The sequence below is a fragment of the Lichenostomus cassidix genome, chromosome 2 (assembly GCF_008360975.1).
Source record: "Lichenostomus cassidix isolate B80296 chromosome 2, HeHo_3.0, whole genome shotgun sequence".
Lineage (NCBI taxonomy): Eukaryota > Metazoa > Chordata > Aves > Passeriformes > Meliphagidae > Lichenostomus > Lichenostomus cassidix.
The window spans coordinates 118,385,518-118,402,824 of NC_139482.1; the positions used below are offsets into that span (position 1 = coordinate 118,385,518).

Here is a 17,307-nt window from a genome sequence, read left to right on the forward strand (position 1 = left end):
CTGGGAAGTATTTGATGAAGCTCACAGGACTGTGCTAGAGCAGGTGCGGTGGTCGGGAGAGAGGCGTGACAGGCAAGAGTCTTTGCACATGTGAGCCAAATTGGAATTGGAGAGTTACTGTTATTCATCATCAGTCTGTCAACGTTAAGGTGGAAAAAAAGAAGTCATATAAGCTATTTTCACCCAACATTGTGGGATGTCCTCTGGAGTGTTTTTGGAACAGGTCAAAATTTATATAACACTCTCGCAATTATCTGATTAACTTCTAGCCAAAAACATCCACAGAAAAACTTAAAGATGAATGTATTTACATCTTCAGAATGAAAGACTTTCACAGACTGAGGACAGATGCTTTGCACATATGGATTATAATTTATTATGCTTTAATCAGCATTATCTTATGTTTACTAGAAAAATCACATAAATGTGTCTGAAAGTCTTTCAAAAAATGTTTGTCCTTTAGCTTTAGAAAGTGAGGAAGGTTTAGAATTACTTTGATGAAGCAGGAAAGATTGGAAAGTCTAAGGCTGGCTTGGATCCTTTCAAATGGGTCCCTTTTTATCCACACTTAAGTTTTTACAAGGCATTTCTGTGATCACACATTCACAATGGGGATGATTGTTCATGCTGGATATATTGTAAATAGCTCGAGTCTTTTTCTGTGTGCTCAGCCCAAAATTAAGAGGCTTGCTGAAGTACAGCAGCATTAAACTGACATAGATGGAAAATCAAGCTCCTGGCCATGTAAGGGTGACACAGCCAAGGCAATGTCATACATAAATACTGTGCTAATGAGTATGTGTGAGTCGTATATGTGAATAACTGTTTTTCAAAAAGGTTTATCTTGCTGAAGGACAATGATCCCTCCAAAGTCCTGCAAGTCAGGAAGCAGTTATAGCTCAGCTTCCCTCCCAAGGTATCAGAGGAAAACTGTGTCTGTGGGAGCTAGAGAAGGAGACTATTTCTTTGTTTTACAGACAGTGTTTGCTGAAGTATATTGGTCCCCAGTTCAGGAAATTTTTTCTGTCTTCCTTTTGCACAGCAATTATTTATTTTGCTGTTATAACAGTCCAAGCTTCATGAAAGAAATATTGCTCAGTACTTATAGTAAAAACTCTGCTAATAATCCTGATATAGGCAAAAGTTTTCAGAGAGTGACTATTGAAACTTTGATCTCCACTGGAGACTCCAAAAACAAACTCCTCAGGTTTCAAATTTACTGGCGGTCTGACACATCACTGCCATAAACACTAGGACAAAGAGAAAAGATTTTTTTATATGTCCCCATATAGAAGGATATTAATTATAAATAATGAGTTGTGACTGCCTGCAGAGCAGCTGTGGTTTTTTTAATGAACAGTCTTCCAATGGCTGAAATAAAATGTCAAGATTGTTGGAGATTTGCAATTGGGAAAGCTATATAAGCTATTTATAAAAGCAAATCAACTGTAAAAAAATACTTGCTAAACGTTTCTGGCTTCTATAGTGCAGCTGTACACTGAGTTCCTCAGTAAAATGTCTATTCTCGTCACTGGTATAATCTCCCAGAAGTAACTTGGTTTAGAGTTAGATTTGGTTTAAATTAGAGTTCTCCTGAATCTGGATAATGTCTTTGTCTTTCCTATGAAAATATACCCAACAGTATCAACCATGCTGATGTTTTCTAAGAGATTCATTGCACGGTGGTAGGACTTGTACTTTACCAAGGGATTTTCCCAAGGGATTTCCCCCAGGGGGATAGGAAGGTGTCAGGGCAAAATAGCTTTATAAAACAGGTCTCTTTCAGTAATCTAAAATTTCGCCGAGACTAACCCAACTCATATGAAATTATATCACTTTACGCAAGCTGTCATATTTCTGCAAAACTGCAGCAAGGTGCACCACGGCGCCTTAGCAGTACAAGAGCAAAAGAAGCGCAAAGCGTGACCTCTGCAGCGCCGCGGGAGCCGGGCAGAGGCGAGGCGAGCCGGGCAGGGCAGAGGCGAGGCGGGCAGAGGCGAGGCGAGCCGGGCCGGGCAGGGCGAGCCGGGCAGAGGCGAGCCGGGCCGGGCAGGGCGAGCCGGGCAGAGACGGGCCGGGCTAGTCAGGGCAGAAGCGAGCCGGGCCGGGCAGGGCAAGCCGGGCAGGGTCGAGCGGGGCAGGCCGAGCCGGGCAGGGCGAGTCGGGCTCGGCGCTGCCTGCAGGGACACAGCGCGGCCCCGCAGCGCCTCGGGCACCCGCGGCTGGTGCCCGCAGCCCGCCTGGCTCCGCTGCTCCCGGACACGCTGCGTCGTCCCGGCTCTGCGCCTCCGCCCCGCCGCCCGGCCCGGCCCCGGCCCCCGCCGCGAGGTGAGTCCGCCCGCCCGTTCCTCATCCTCCCCCGCCCTCAGGGAGCGCCCCGGGTGAGTCCCTGTGCCGCAGCCGCCCCGCCACGGCGGGCTGGTGAGCACAACGGGACCCCGGCCAGAGGGAAGCTGTTACATGCTTCTTAAGGAATTTCCCAGGTAAAACGCACTAGAAAACCCCACAAACAAGCGAATCATAAAAAGCTCCCCAGTTATGCTATCGTAGCTTTATTAATTGCCCAATTGAAAACGAGCTTCAAATAACGTTGTGGAGACAAGAGAGGGCTTGGGAAGGAGAGTGAGCACTGAGGGACTTGTAAAGAGTCGGAGGAATTCATCTTCATTGTGGAGGAAATTAAATGTTTCTGGTGGTTTGTTGTTTTTGTCTTTTTGTGTTGTTTTGGTTTGGGGGTTGGTTTTTTGGGGTTTTTTTTGGTGTGTTTATTTGTTCATTTCCCAGTAAGTCACCAACAGGCATTTTATGAAGTTAGCCACAGTTCAACCCTCGGTTGGAAAATATTTTTGTTTCAGAGTGGATAAAACATCAGGAGTGCAGTAAACATTTTAAACTTAGAACTGCAATAGATACAGTAAATCACATGTTGTTTGCGTGTTGGAGCAGGAATCCCTGGAGCTGCAGCAAGTTCAGTCCCCACAGCAAGTTCACCTTGGGACGGTTCCCAGAGCATCTTTGGCTTTTGCAAGGCACTTTTTATGGTTCATTGTATTCTCCCTATGGCACATAGATCTCAGTATTGGCTGATAGGCAAAGCTGGCCACCTTTTAGGCCACTCACCTTGTGCAGGAGGTGAGAAAAACTAAGGTGCACGGCTGAGTTCCTTGGCGGTGGATGGAAACAACAGATAAATCCAAGTGTGACTCTTTCCCTCCAGATCTAGTTCTGGTGGTAGTTTGCTGTCTCTGTTGGCAATACAGGGAGCCAGCATCCTAACACAGATGCTGCAGTTTGATATCCTCATCTAGCCCAGTTGTCACCATGCCATGTCCTTGTCTGCTGCAGACAGTGGTTATTGATGGTGCACAAAGTACCTCCCAGTCTGACAGATGTCAAAGAGAGGACACCTGTCAGCTGGAGAGGGCTGTAGCTGTCTCATTTCTAGACAGCAAATAAAATGAAAAAAATTAAAACCTTCCATTCCGGTCTGTTTATTTTTTTATTATTATTATTTTCTTTTCTACTGCCCAGCGGAGTTCATAAACTCAGTTACTGTAGCTGTTACAGAAATTTTAGCTGGTTACTGGTGGGATGGGAGGTGGCCCTCAGTCTGTATGGGAGGGATGTGGTCTCACTTAAGATGTGGTTCACAAAATGGAAAAGTTTGTGTAAAGGGAGTTGCCTCTGTTCAGCTCTTTTTTGAACAGGTGCCCACATTACAAACACCACCACAGCCGGCAGTATTAGCAGAGAGGTTAACAAATTGGCTGATCCCAGCTATTATTTCCAAATATCCTTGTGCTCTGAAATGTAACAGTACTGCTCAGTGACAGTAACTCAGTAAGGTGGTGGCCTGCCTGCACTGCCACATCTTCTGTGTGTGAAAGCATTTTACTATGTGCTTCATTTTCTGAGTTTGAAGCTTTTATGCAGGTTAAAAGATTTCTTCTTCCTTAAACTCCTTTCATAGCTTTCTGCATAATTAAGGCATAGAGAGAGGCATCTCATAATGAAGTTTTAAAGGACCTATTCACATTTTCCTGTAAATTAAGATTGTGTCACACCAAGGGGATGGAGGAAGAGGGAACTGTTCTGTGACAAAGCCAATTTAATATGGCCATATCTGTGTAAAGCAGAGACTGGCAGGAGTAAGCGCCTCAGAGTCTAAGCTTGTTAGTTAATTAAGCTATTAGCAAACTTTTAAAGTAAGCTGTACTCTCAGGAAATGAAATTGCTGTAAAGGAATAGCATGATAGTCATCTTTACATGGTTTAAAGAAACTATAGTCTCCTTTCACTGGTGTCCACACATTATGTGACTGGAAATTTTCTCCCAGTTTACTTGTAGCGTGGGTCTTTCTTGGCATTAATTATAGATTAGAATTGCTCTCTTCATTAATTTGATCATAGTATTTGTACAATTTATTTTGAAATTAATTATTATTTAAATGCATATGATCATATTAGTTAACGGCTACTATTCAGTAGGTCCCTGAGTGTTTTAGAGAATGGGAAAAGAAAAGTCTTATCTAAAACTTTTCCAGGTAGCTGATCACAAATATAATATTTTTTGTTTGTTCTGAGTGCATCCTCTGCCAGTGTAACATATTTGCACATGCCAATAGCTAGTGCTAATGCCATATGTGTCTAATGTAGTATTGCTCTTCCTGTTTGCTTTCCAGACAGACATATCAGAGCTGTGAAGGCCTTTTATCATCTCATTTGCCTTCCTCCAACTAAATTCTGTTCCACTTGTTCTAATTCCAAACCTATTGGTATACAGGTTGATAAAGCACAATGAAATTCAGTGATGCTTTGAGGTTGTGATGTTCTCCTTTATATTTTCTTCAACAAACACAACCAGTGGTAAAGTGCAGATGAAACTGCAGCTAAAAAGAGATGAGCAAGGGGCGTGGAAAAGCTGCTGGGTCAAAATCACTTGTATGATATTATCTAAAGAGGAATGAAATGCCAGAAATTTGCCAGGCGCTGGTTCTAGGTCCCACTCTAGGGATCAGCTCTCCTGCTCTTAAGGTGGCATCCAGAAACATGTTGGACAGTAATAACAGTAATAATAGTAGAAATGATAGATGTCTTTTTTTCTTCCTAAGGGCCAGGTACTATTGCCATTTTCTAGACAGACATGTATTTCTCCTCAGATTGAATTATTGCAAGTCATTCTGTCACAGTTATGAAAAGTAAAGCCAAACCAATGAACACTCCCATGTCAATGCTTTTGCTTTCTAGGGCTTCCCTTAGCAATACTTTTATTGCTTGTCTGCATTTCATAAATGTTACCAAGTGTGCATGATATTGTAGCTCTCTGGTAAATGGAGACAGGATATTAGACATAAACAGGTCACACAGCACCGGAAAGAACTGCCAGGCACGCTCTCGCTAGAGGAAGGAACCAGCTGATACTGAAAACAACTGCTGGAATCAGTATCTATCTGTATACATTTCAGGCATGAGTAGCATTCAGAGTCATGTAAAAGAAGATGATGTGATATTTTTGAGAAAAGTATATCAAGGACTGCTGTGGTTTTAATGGATGTTACGGCAGACCTTACCAGAGGGCGTCTCTGCCCAGTCCGGTTCAGCACCTCAGTGCACCAAGCCCTCTGTCCCAGGGCTGGACACTACACTCTTAAAGACACTGCAGAGAGTTATATGTAAAAATTCTTTTTTATTTTAAAAAGATTTTTCAATTAGGCTTAGATTGGAATAAATTAAAAAAAAAAAAATCTTTGGCAGAGTCAGGAGAGATTGGATGGATTGGACAGATGAACTATACTTCCAAAATACAGGTCCGGAGGCCAGTAGATGCCAGTCAAGGAAACAAAAAAACATAAAATTATATGACTGCAAAAAAGGTGCCAGCATACCTAGGGAGGTCGTAATTTAGCTGTCTGGTTTCCAAGAATACACATTTGAGTAGCACATGGTTTCTTGTTTCAAGACAGGCATCAAAGTAGCAGTTCTGATATATTAGCAGACGTGCAGACTGAGGATGTCAATAAATGCAGGAGTCTTTGATGAGATGCTTTTCTCAAATGTGGCATGTTGATTAATCTGCTAATTAAAAGTGAATGTATGGAGCGACAGCGATCATGCTCCTGTCTACCCCACAGCTCTGCCATTGCTGTCGCTGGCAGAGCACCCCGCAGCACATACTGTTCAAACTGACAGAAGGAGTTTTTCTGGCATAGTTACACCACCTCCCTAAGTGATGTAAGTTGAGCCAATATAAGCTCTCTCCTTCTGGCAAAGTTATGTCCACACCAGGAGTTCTGCAAACATAGCAATATCTGCTGGGGACGTGAATTTTTCACACCGGCAACTGACATAGCTATGTTGGCAAAACATTATAATTTGGAACAGGCCGGGAAAAAAAAAGTATTTATCACCCCATCCTCAGCCATTTGCAAAGCATTAAAGAGTCCTAAATACTTAAATTTCTCTTAATGGTTATACTTTGCAGACAGAAATTCTAATTTCAGTGAGAGAGACAGTGTGTTTCATTTATTAAAAATGCACTGCTCCTAATTCTTAGTGATTTTTGTCACTGAGGTGTCTCATAGTTTTGCTGACAGCATCTAGAGTATTTACAAAATATGCAAATAATTCAATATAGTTTGACTGTTCTACAGAAGCATAACACTTCCAAGGACAGACTGAGTCTTCTGTTGGGCCGGAGTCTGAGGGTCCCATCCTCAGTCAGGCTAGGCTGGAAGTACAGCATGTACAACCATAGTATCTGGCACTACACCATCTAACTCTGTGTGTGTCCTCCTTTTCAGAGTTATGGTCAGCACCTGTAGCGAACAAAAAATGGGGTTTTTTTTCAAAAGAAAGAAATTTTGCTGTAAATAATATTATCAAAGTAGGTGAAGAAGCAAGTTGTTTATGTAACACAAACCATGCTGACTTTTGTGCGAAGCTCAGGTAGGCACCTTCAGTCTGGAAAAAGCTCACCAGTCTCCTTTCAGTCTTTAATTGTCTCATCACTAGCCATTCCCAGTTTCCACAGAACACCAGGAGCAGGGAGGAAAATGTGAATTCTTGCATTCGCATTTCCCTTTCTGCTGCATCAAAGGTCATCACCGCCTTACTGGGGTTTACCATCTCTCCCCTTGGCTAGATGAGATGTAGCTGGGAGGATTGTCTAGCCCATGTCAGCCAGAAAGAGATGGGTAAGCAATAATTCACTGTTTAAACAGGCTTTAAGTAAGTTGGCTCCTTTTAAGCAGCAATTCTAGCAATAGTTCAGCCAGAAAATCAGGAGTGGGAGGGTGTGCATAACCTCTAGGAAGAGGGTGGTGACAAGTAGCTGGCTGAGGGCTGCATATGGAAACCACTTCTAGTGGCACAGCAGCAGCCAAAGAACTATGACTATGCTTACTGTTAACACTGCTGGCAGCTTGCTACTGGCTTTATCTGGATAGAAATCCTCTAGATCCCTCACTTGAAAACTGCCCATCACTGTAAAAATGAGGAACAGAGTGGAATTTCTAATATTCGTGGGGTATCTCATATCTATCACACAAAAAAGAGAAGGAAAGAAACTTTCTTAATCAAAAGGAATAAAGTAAGGGCAAATGTAGGCAGGAGATCAAAAAGCATCTCTGCCAGTGAAATCCATTAGCCTTGAAGTAATCTCCTAAGGGAACTGAAGACATTCCCATTGCTTGAGATATTTAAAACTAGGTTAGACAAAACACTAGGAAGTGTACAATGGAGGACAATCCATAATCAGCAGGGAAAGGGATTAAAAAGTCTTAATAAGCCTTTAACATAGATTCTGTGATTTCAGTGCCAAGACTTCACACGTCCCTCTGCTCTCTCTCCTCCCTGCAGCTGCCATAATGGGAGATTATGAAATCATTGTAAATGTGAGCAATTAACTATTCTAATAGAATTTGATAATGTAATGGTGGTGCTTTTTTATTCCTCTTAGTCTCAACTAAGACTCCTTTACAGTGGATTTAAGTTAACTTTTTAGTAGGACTGTTACAATCTTCCATTACAGAGATTTAGTGTGATGTGTTTCTAATAATTGCTTTGGGTTTCAGGCAGTGATTTTGTTTTTAGTTAAATCTATCTTTTCTTTTCCCCTTAATTTCGAAACTCTTAATTAGTTTATCTGAAAAATCCCATCTTTTATTTCTGTGTTTGATCACTCATCATTATTATCCCACATCCCTCTAAATTTTTAGTCTTTTGAGAGCACAGGAGAGCCAGGAGGTTCATCTCAGTATATCAACAGGTAAAAGATGTACTTTGTGGCAAAAAGATGAGTTAGTATTCATATATCTGTTCCATAAATGTTAGGTCACTGTTGAAGTATTCAGATCAACAATGTATGTTTATAAACACTGTCTCAGAACAATTTATTGTTTCACGAATACCACTGTTTGCTATGATCTCAGATACTTTTTCACATTTCCTGTTGTGTCGGTTTGATAGTGTGTCCTTAGGTCCAGATGACTGCTTGAATCATGTTCACACTGAAACATTGGGTATTTTGTTTAGTTTCACCAGGAGAGAAGGCAGTGCTGTGGTTTAGAGAGGTCCTACCAGTGGAGACAGCTCAGTGAAATCAAAATCCATGCTTAAGGTAAAAGGAGTTACAATGGCTTGTAATTGACAACTTTTGAAGTCCTTTCAGTTTATGCTTTGATGGAATTCCTGCAAAGAATTGCTTTGAATATACACATCCAAAAAGCCAAAGTCACATTGCAAATGAATAAAGTTTAAATAACATGTGACATTCTGTGGTTTCTTTGTGTAATTTTGCATGAGAAATATCATACCCATACATCATTGCTAGTCAGTTTTGGTCTTTTGCATATTTAACAGATTCTGTAAGTAATACATGACATTCAGCTTGGGTATAAAACTGACTTCAAACAGCTGGGAATTCATAGCTAGAATAAGAATCTTATGCAAAAAAATGTTGTTTAAATCAGAATGGCAATTTATAAATGGCTTTTTAACAGAGAGTTTATTACTGTTCTGAGGCGTTATGGCTGGTAACATGAATGATAGATGTGGCAGTGGGGAAGGAATACCATGGTTGAAAAGTGAGCTCCATTTTCTTTTTCACACCCAAGTGGTGCTTACAGAGGCACATTCTCTTTTGTACCATCATTTTCAGTGCGACTGAGCAAATGGTTACCTGCAAAACCTTTAAGTGGTACACACATAAATCTAGAGAAGCCCTGACCATAATTTCAAGATCCAGATTGAATTTTCAGTATGTAACATCATTAGGAAGAAAGCTTTGCTAGGTAATTGATTTTTTTAATGTCTTGAGAATTAATTTTCACCAGGAAAAATTATGGTAGCCTTTTTATAAATGAAGTAAACAACTATATTATACTGTGAGCTGGACCCTGACATACCTATTCATCTTAAGAGGATTCATTTTTATCAAACCACTTCAATTTTAACCTAACTTTTTGGATGACAAAGCATTGCTCAAAGGTTGTGAGGAACTTATTTTATGTTACTTGCCAATATTCTATTATTATTGATCTGAAATAAAAATAAAGGTCAGTGAATTTACAACAAGGATGAATTTGGCCTTTAAACTGCATCTATAACAATAGGATTACCAGCCTATTTTTCCCTTGCACCTTAAAACTCAGTATAGATTGATATATCAGCAGGGATAATTGTTTTTAACTTTCTTCATCCTATTCTTTTGATAATGAGAAAAGAGAACACATGGCTTATAGTTACTCTAGGAAATTTAAAAGTGCCAGCAAATGCTCTCTGGCATTGCAGAGTCTGGCATGGAGCATTCCACATCCACCCAATTACATTATTTTCTGAACAATGGCCACCTGCAAACTGCCTGTCTCTGTACTGTGCCAGCTCCCAGACTCTGCCTGAAAACTGCCAGGAGAATTCAAGCTGGCCCAGACTGAAAGCACTGCAGAGACTATTCTTGCAGTTTAACAGTGTATGTGCATACTGCTCAATGCCAATTTTTCCATGTTCAGAATTAGTTATGAGCTACCACCATGTCTTTAGGATTTGCTTTGATGCATGGGATGTGAGATCACAGATATGTTTGAAGATTTTTTCTTTTTTTTTTTGTTGTTGTTGTTGTTTTCTTAGTCTCTGAAAGTCCCCTAAAGATGAAAAACATTAAGCCAAAACACACAGACGTTTCTTGGCAACAGGCTTGATGTACAAAAACAATTACAAAGAGGCATACAGTTGTAACCTCTGCCCTGTCCTGTTCAGGTAAGTGACAGCACTGCAAATGAATTGATAGATAATATTTTTAATGCAAATAAGCTGTTCTGTTTCTGTTTAGGTTCTCAGGCATGGAGACAGGATTTTCTACTTGTCTTAGCAAAATGAATTCTTTTCAAAGAAGACAAAATTATTGTCTTTTCCCAGATAAAGTAATTGCTAGAGAAGGTACATCAATGCACAACACCAATTGGGGTTATCCAAATTATCTTCTCTTAATTCAGAGAATTTAATAAATATTGACACAAGAGAATATTCTATGTCTCTGTGGTATTTGGTTGCATTGAGATCCACTGTCACCCTTGTCACTACTTCAATGACTCCAACATGAAGATTTTCTAGTATCTAGGAATCCCTCCTGACCTGGAGAGATAATCCTGTCCAAAGCCCTTTTCCACATGTACAATACGCAGCTCTGGAAACTGCCCTCACTAATACTGCTGTTGTGCCATTGCAATGGTGTAGTAATTTACGTAGAAGTCAGATACTTTTGTGGTACAAACATGAGGCCTTTATAAAATGCCTAGTGTTTAAAAAAAAGGGGTGATGTGAAGTTTAAAGAGTTTCCACACAACTTACTGCGTATTATTCTAAATAAATGCAGTTTAGCATTTACCCATTTGACATTGTTGTTGTCAATGTGATAATAAAATATTTCTAGCTTAAATTTGTGCTGTCTAGGCTAGAATTTTCTCTGAGTTTTAACTTGAAAACTAAAACTGGAGCAGGCAGAGCTTGTGTAACTTCTGGAGAAGAGCCCTAGCATTGGCACAGCTGTATGAATCCTTGGGAATCGCTGTAAGTTCAGGTGGCTCCAGGGTACGATGAAGAACCTGTCCAGACACACACTTATTGCAGTTGGATGGTTTTGCTTATAGAGCTGGGATCCCAAAACATCCATCTGGAAAGCATACTGAAAGGTTAAGGAAGCATAAGCAGAGTTCCTGATGACTTTAGGAAAAACTGTCTAAGGAAATTTGGTATGAGTCCAACTCACGTTTGCATTTCTTTAACGCCTTTTGTTTAAAATCCTGCCTGGTTGACTAAGCCAGAAGAAAAATTAGCTGGGGTATGTTCAGACAGTTCCTAGCTATTTCATCTGGGTCACTCAACCTGATAGCAAACCAATCAACTCATTCAAGGATATAAAATAAGAATAAAAGTGGGTTAAATAACAAAGTGAAGAAAATGGATTTTAATCGTGGAGAGTCCACTGTAAACTTATGAAGCATGTACAGAGTAACTGGATGGATAATAGTTATATTTGCACATGAAAGATCTAACTCTCTAACAGATCTAACCTCAGTTAGAACTGAGGTGACATGACAGCAAGGTGATCAAAAATCACCTTTGCAAGGAATTGCAGTTTGAAGAAGTCACCTGTGGTGCCCAACTGAGTAAGGCTACTTCGGGCATTGTACCTTTCCCGTCAATATGACATAGCCAGCTGCATGAGGATTTTAGTATGATGGGACAGATTAGATCTGTCTTGATAGGGCTATGCAAAGGACAGACCCAACTGGAGGGACTGGAAGAGTGCTCTGGGTTTTTCCTATGCTTCTGTCCCTGACTGACCTTTGTTGCGTGGCTGTTCCATTTAAACAAAAAGGATATTTTGTCCTGGCAGTCCTGCAAGCCTTGTCTGGGATTTAAGAATCAACCACTACATCTTGTGCTCTGTATTTTTATGAGTGATCATTCTGCACCCCACACTATAATCAAACAGTTATCCTCAACAGAATTTATATAGATATCTCTTTTAAAAATGTGACCTTCTGGTAGAGTCTACCAACATTAGAAATGTAAGATGCTAAACGTATTGTTTTATTTTGGCTGTGCTGGCTGTAGAAGTAATGGAAGCATTAAATAAAGTTTTTCTTGCCTGTTAAAAACGTACAGATTTGAATATGTTAAGAACACAATCCTAATGGAAAAGGTGTTGTTTTCATATGATCCATTCTTGGAGTATGAGTCATTTCAAGCAAGCAGATTATCAGTTTCATTTTGTTTTTGGTAAAAACTCCATGCATACAAGATAATTAAAGGTGTAATATTAGACCTTTTATAGCATTAGCACAATAAAATATGGTAAAAAATTAGAAAAATAGTCTGATTATGTCATGCATCTACTAAAATAATATTACTTTAAATGCAGGCAATGAAAATCTTTGTTTCACTGAAATCAATGGGAAGATTTCTGTGGCTTTTAAACTGAGCTGTGGCTTAGATCTTTTTTCCTCCTCTGATTGTTTTTCATATTTCATTACTAGGATTTACATTTGAGAGGGCTCTTAATAATTTCCATTTGAGCATCTATATATGTTTATACACGTGTGTGATTGTGCAGAAATGGCCCTGAAGAGAGTTAACTGTTTGCTTTTTTTGGAGACAGCCATCACAACGGCAGTGTTTGTCAGCATATACCACAGTTACCTCTGATTTCAGTGACTGAGACAGCTGGGCATCGTAACTCTTGGTAAACAATGCCAAGTTGACAAGGACTGCTTCCAGGTTAGGAACCATACTATATTGCTAAATAATCTAAAAATCCATCTGTGCCACTCAGGGAGAAGACTTCAGGCAAAAGGTTGAGATTTTTAGTGGCATCACACTGGTTTGACTCCACTCCTGCTGAGCTGATGGAGCACTACCCACAGCTTCAGAAAAGCAGGGCTCAGCAGCGCTGCTCACAGGAGTCCCATCACACCATTTGCTCTTTCTTTCTACTTATTCCAAAAGGAAAAAATGGCTTGACCTATGCATAACTTTCTTGTGCTTAATTTGCCAGCTGGTGAGTGTCACATGTTTAATTCAGGCAATGTAAATAACAATCTCTTTAATAGTTGAGATTTTCACTGACAACACAGTCACTGAGCTTAGACAGCTGATTGCTGCTGCTGTAGAGCTAAGTCCTTAAATATTATCAAACTAATACCCTTGTATGGTCACACTGGATACAGATTAGTGAAAGCCATAATCCTATTTAATTTAACACAGTCCCAGGGATTTTGCTCTACAAAGAATTTGGTCACATGCATACTGCATAATTTGCATAGTTCTTAAATATATGGACCCTCTGTAGGAGCAGGGCTGTCTGCCAATATAATGGCAGTTATTAAATCCCACTGTCCAGATCCAGGTATATGCTAGAAAAAGCTCATGGTTAGTTAGAATTTGTTGTGGCTCTGAGCTATGCCACAGCTCATTCTCTCAGGTCATCTCTTTCACCCTCGGAGGAGGAGTTATCCCTCAGCAAATGTAATATGACAAAGGACTGTGTTTCATTCTACCCACAGTGCAGCCCAGCCAAGATCCAGCTGTCCAAGAACTCAGACATATAAAAAACTGACTGTGCTTGAACTGTCACAGATTCTGGGGTTTGTGGTTAAGCAGCTCATATCTCAGTCATAGGAAAGGCCTGAGTTTTATGTGCTGAGCACTGTTAAGTTCATTTGCCTTCAACACCATGGGATATCTTTGATGCTACAGCAGATTAGACTCAGAATTAGGGTAGGGCTACCTCTTTTTAGTCCCATATTTTTTAAAATTATTATTATTATTTTGATTGTTTTTCTCTTCTTCCCCCCCACCCCGGCAGAACTATTGTCTGAATGGAAAAAGGAGACACTGTCCCCTTGTCAAGGACTATTAGCTAATATCTTTGCTTATCACAGCCCAGCTGCAGATTGCTGGGACCACGTGCTTGGCAGTCACACATACACTGCAGACCTTGCAGAGCACAGATGGTCCAGCTCTGTTGGGTGACCCTCGACAGAGGTATGGGAGTCTGGAGGAAAGGAGATGTACTGAAAGCTGTAAGCTATGTGGTCAGCTCTGTGTTCAAACAAGTATTGAACCCCAGCAGGCTGAAACCACAGGATGCTCTGCCACCTAGTCAGGAGCTTCCTTTCCAAGCACAGCGTCACTCCAGCTAATCTTGCTGGGCTCTCTGTCAATTTTTTTTCTCCTGTTACGCAATGTTTGCAGCCTTTTATAGGCTTTTGGTATTTATTGCAGAGAAATGATGGTGAAATCTTGATCAACAGATTTCAGGGTAGTGAAGCAACTCCAGAGGCAGGGAGTATTATTCCACCTTCATTTTCCTAGCAATTTCCAAGCATGTTGGGACAAATATGTGGCCTGGCTGATTTCCATGTGAGAGAGTTTCCCTGCTCTCCTCAAGAGGGCTTGGTATATAAAGGCAGCTCAGGAACAGAGACTTCTTCACCTTCTCTAGCACCATGCTGGAGGTATAAGCCTTCCCCTCCAGGAAGCAGAGAGAGCGGTTTGAGTTTATTAGGTTTCCAGGTTATTTTCAATAACTTAGGCACCACCTGAATGGCTGTTGGCTTAAAGAACAGAGTAATTATTTGTATGATTACTACTATTACCATTAATAATAAAACAGTGCTTCTTCCAAAAGTGCCTGAGGAGCAAGCTGAGGTAAACTTCACCTTGCTAGATGCCCCACAATTTTGGGCTGTCATTCAAGAATACAATAAATACTGCTTCAGGGCTCCCACTACTGGATCAAAAGCACCAGAGCCACAGGAACCAAAATGCTGATGCTGTATGAAATAATGCTTCCCCCAGCCATCCACTGTGCTACCAAACCAACCATAGCCTGTTTTCTCAACACTGGCAGAGTCAGCACAAACCCCAGAGCAGGTGCTCCCAAAGCTCAGTCGTGTGACCTCCTCTGGGTCAAAACCTCACTGATCACAGATCTACTGTTAGTCTTCATGGCCACATGGCCTCAGAAGCGCCAGTGGTTTTCTCCTGAAGAGCTTGCCAACTACACAGACAAGAGACATTCCAGAGTAGAGGTTTAATGGCAAAGTGAAGGGAACAGAAAGATGGTTCATTGGTCATGTTCGGAGGGGCAGTGGAGGAGTGAAAGATTGTGGGGAGAATACATTGATGGAAAGGTGAGGGATGGTGAGGACACAGAGAAGCAAAGAGAAATAAGAAAAGATAGATAGATGGGGGAAGCTGTTGAAAGATATAGCTGAGAAATAAGAGAAAGAAGAAAGAGGCAATCCGAAGGGAACTGGAAAGCCTGGGCATAACTGTGGGACATTCTGTGCTGTGCATTTCCCTTGTTGGGTTTCCCTTGATATCTTCCTGGAAGAAGACCCAGAAGGCATTCCTCTTGCTCATGGGTAGCAGAAATATCTCACTGAGACTCAGAAACCAGCCTCTGCCACATCCAGAGCTGCAGTTCCTCCTTTTACCTACTCTTCTTGCTGGTGTTTGCTGGTTCTTACAAACACTTCTCTAGTCTGGTGGAGATGAATAAGGCATGAAAGACAGCAGCTGCCTCAAGAGTTTGCTCATCACAAAAGGATGAGCTACTCTGTCTTCTAAAACTGACACCTTAGCAGAAAAGCAGAACCTGATGACATTTAGCTCTTGTTACAAATATTTACACGTGTAGTTGAGACGTGTCAGTTTTACTGCACTCAGTCATGCATAGCAGAGTTTGGCTTATTTGCAGTATGTTTTCACATGTCATACATCTTTAATCAGACTGGAGCATGGACTGGTTTAATTTTTTCCCATTGATGGTTCCTGCATGTAGACTACAAGAATTGTTATTGCTTTAGCTTTTCAGTGTCACATCCTGAAGAAATTATAGGAACTAACAATTAATTTTACGCCTTCTAACTCCTTCAATTTGATTATAAATTTGGATTAGTGACATATGTTTTGGCTGCTGCATCAAGATCCAATATTAGACTTTTTTTTTTCCATAATTTCATGTGAAAGCTAGAAGACAGCGATGTGTATGCATCTGCATACTGAAACCTATTATAATAAGTAAAGTGATTCTAAAATGGTATGGTATTATCTGATATCATTACATTGCTCTGTCATATGCAATACCTTTCTTCTGCCCTATTCTGGATTTTCCCTCCCTTACCTTCTGCTCCCATTTTCTGCCCCTGACTGGAGACTGTGCAGCCCCACAGCTGTAGGAAACTAGAGCTGCTACGAATGTGAGGTGTGTAAGTTGCAAAAACAATGTTTGAACACCACAGTGACACCCTGTTTTCTTTAAAGGTGGTGTGATGTTACTGTGAATATCTGTGTTGGAAAAGATTAAAATGCTGTAGTCTCTATCTACTAGAGGCCAGATTTTCCTGCATACTTTTCCCTCCCCTAGTGACATGCTGATTTTTGTATAACTTTTAATGAGTTTAGGTCTGCTGTCTTTGTTTCCCAGGAAACAAACATGCAAACAAAAAAACAGTGGTGGCTTACCCAGCATCTTCTAGTCTGTAAAATGTGTATAACTACAATAAATGCTGAGGTGATACACATAACCCAAGGAGAGTGTGGCTCCTGAATTGTCCTGGCAAGCAAGCTGAGGAATTTGCTTGTGAAGAGAGAAGACAGAATGGATCTGGCGAACAAACCACTATATGTCTGCCACAGTTGAAGTATTTTTGATTTATTAAAAATAAGGGGGAAGTAGCAAACTAATTGAGAAAAGCTTCAAAATCTTTTTTGTAATCATAAATATCTAAAGTAAATAGAGCCAAAAGAAAAATTACTTAATAAGTAAATAATAAGTGATTTATTATGCGTGTTAAAAAACACAGAATATTACACTGAAAATAGTATCTTCTGAATCTGTGAATTAGTAATAAGATCACTGGTCATAATCTTTGTTTCCTCTCTACTTTTGAAAATGCCTCAGTATATAATTGTTTCTTTATATTAAAAAAGGTCTGTTTTACTGGAAACAGTAATGAAGTATTAGTTGCTATTAATGTGAGCTGAATGTTCCACAATTTTATTGTTTCTGCACACTGAAGTAAACTATGAAATTATATTCCTTGGAATATATATGGATTATTTTGTATTATCTAAACTTATTTTACAGTCATGCTTCTGTTTGAAATGAAACAATACTGCAGAAGTTTAAAACCAAGGGGAATGTTCAAGTTAAGAATAAGCTCAGAAAAAACTACTGTGATCAGGTTATCTGTCATTGTGAGATATGTGTCTATATATACGCATATGGATTCCTGTCCTC

At 40.4% G+C, this 17,307-nt stretch overlaps 1 protein-coding gene across 1 annotated transcript in view; it reads left to right on the top strand.

Annotated features, from left to right (window-relative positions):
- Positions 1-2,356: 2,356 nt before the first annotated feature.
- SULF1 (sulfatase 1) overlaps positions 2,357-17,307 on the top strand; it is a 183,550-nt gene continuing 168,599 nt past the window's right edge. The window contains exons 1-2 of the mRNA XM_085052995.1: positions 2,357-2,483; positions 8,532-8,616. The gene's annotated coding sequence lies outside the window, so the exon portion shown is untranslated. The remainder of the gene's footprint in view (positions 2,484-8,531; positions 8,617-17,307) is intronic.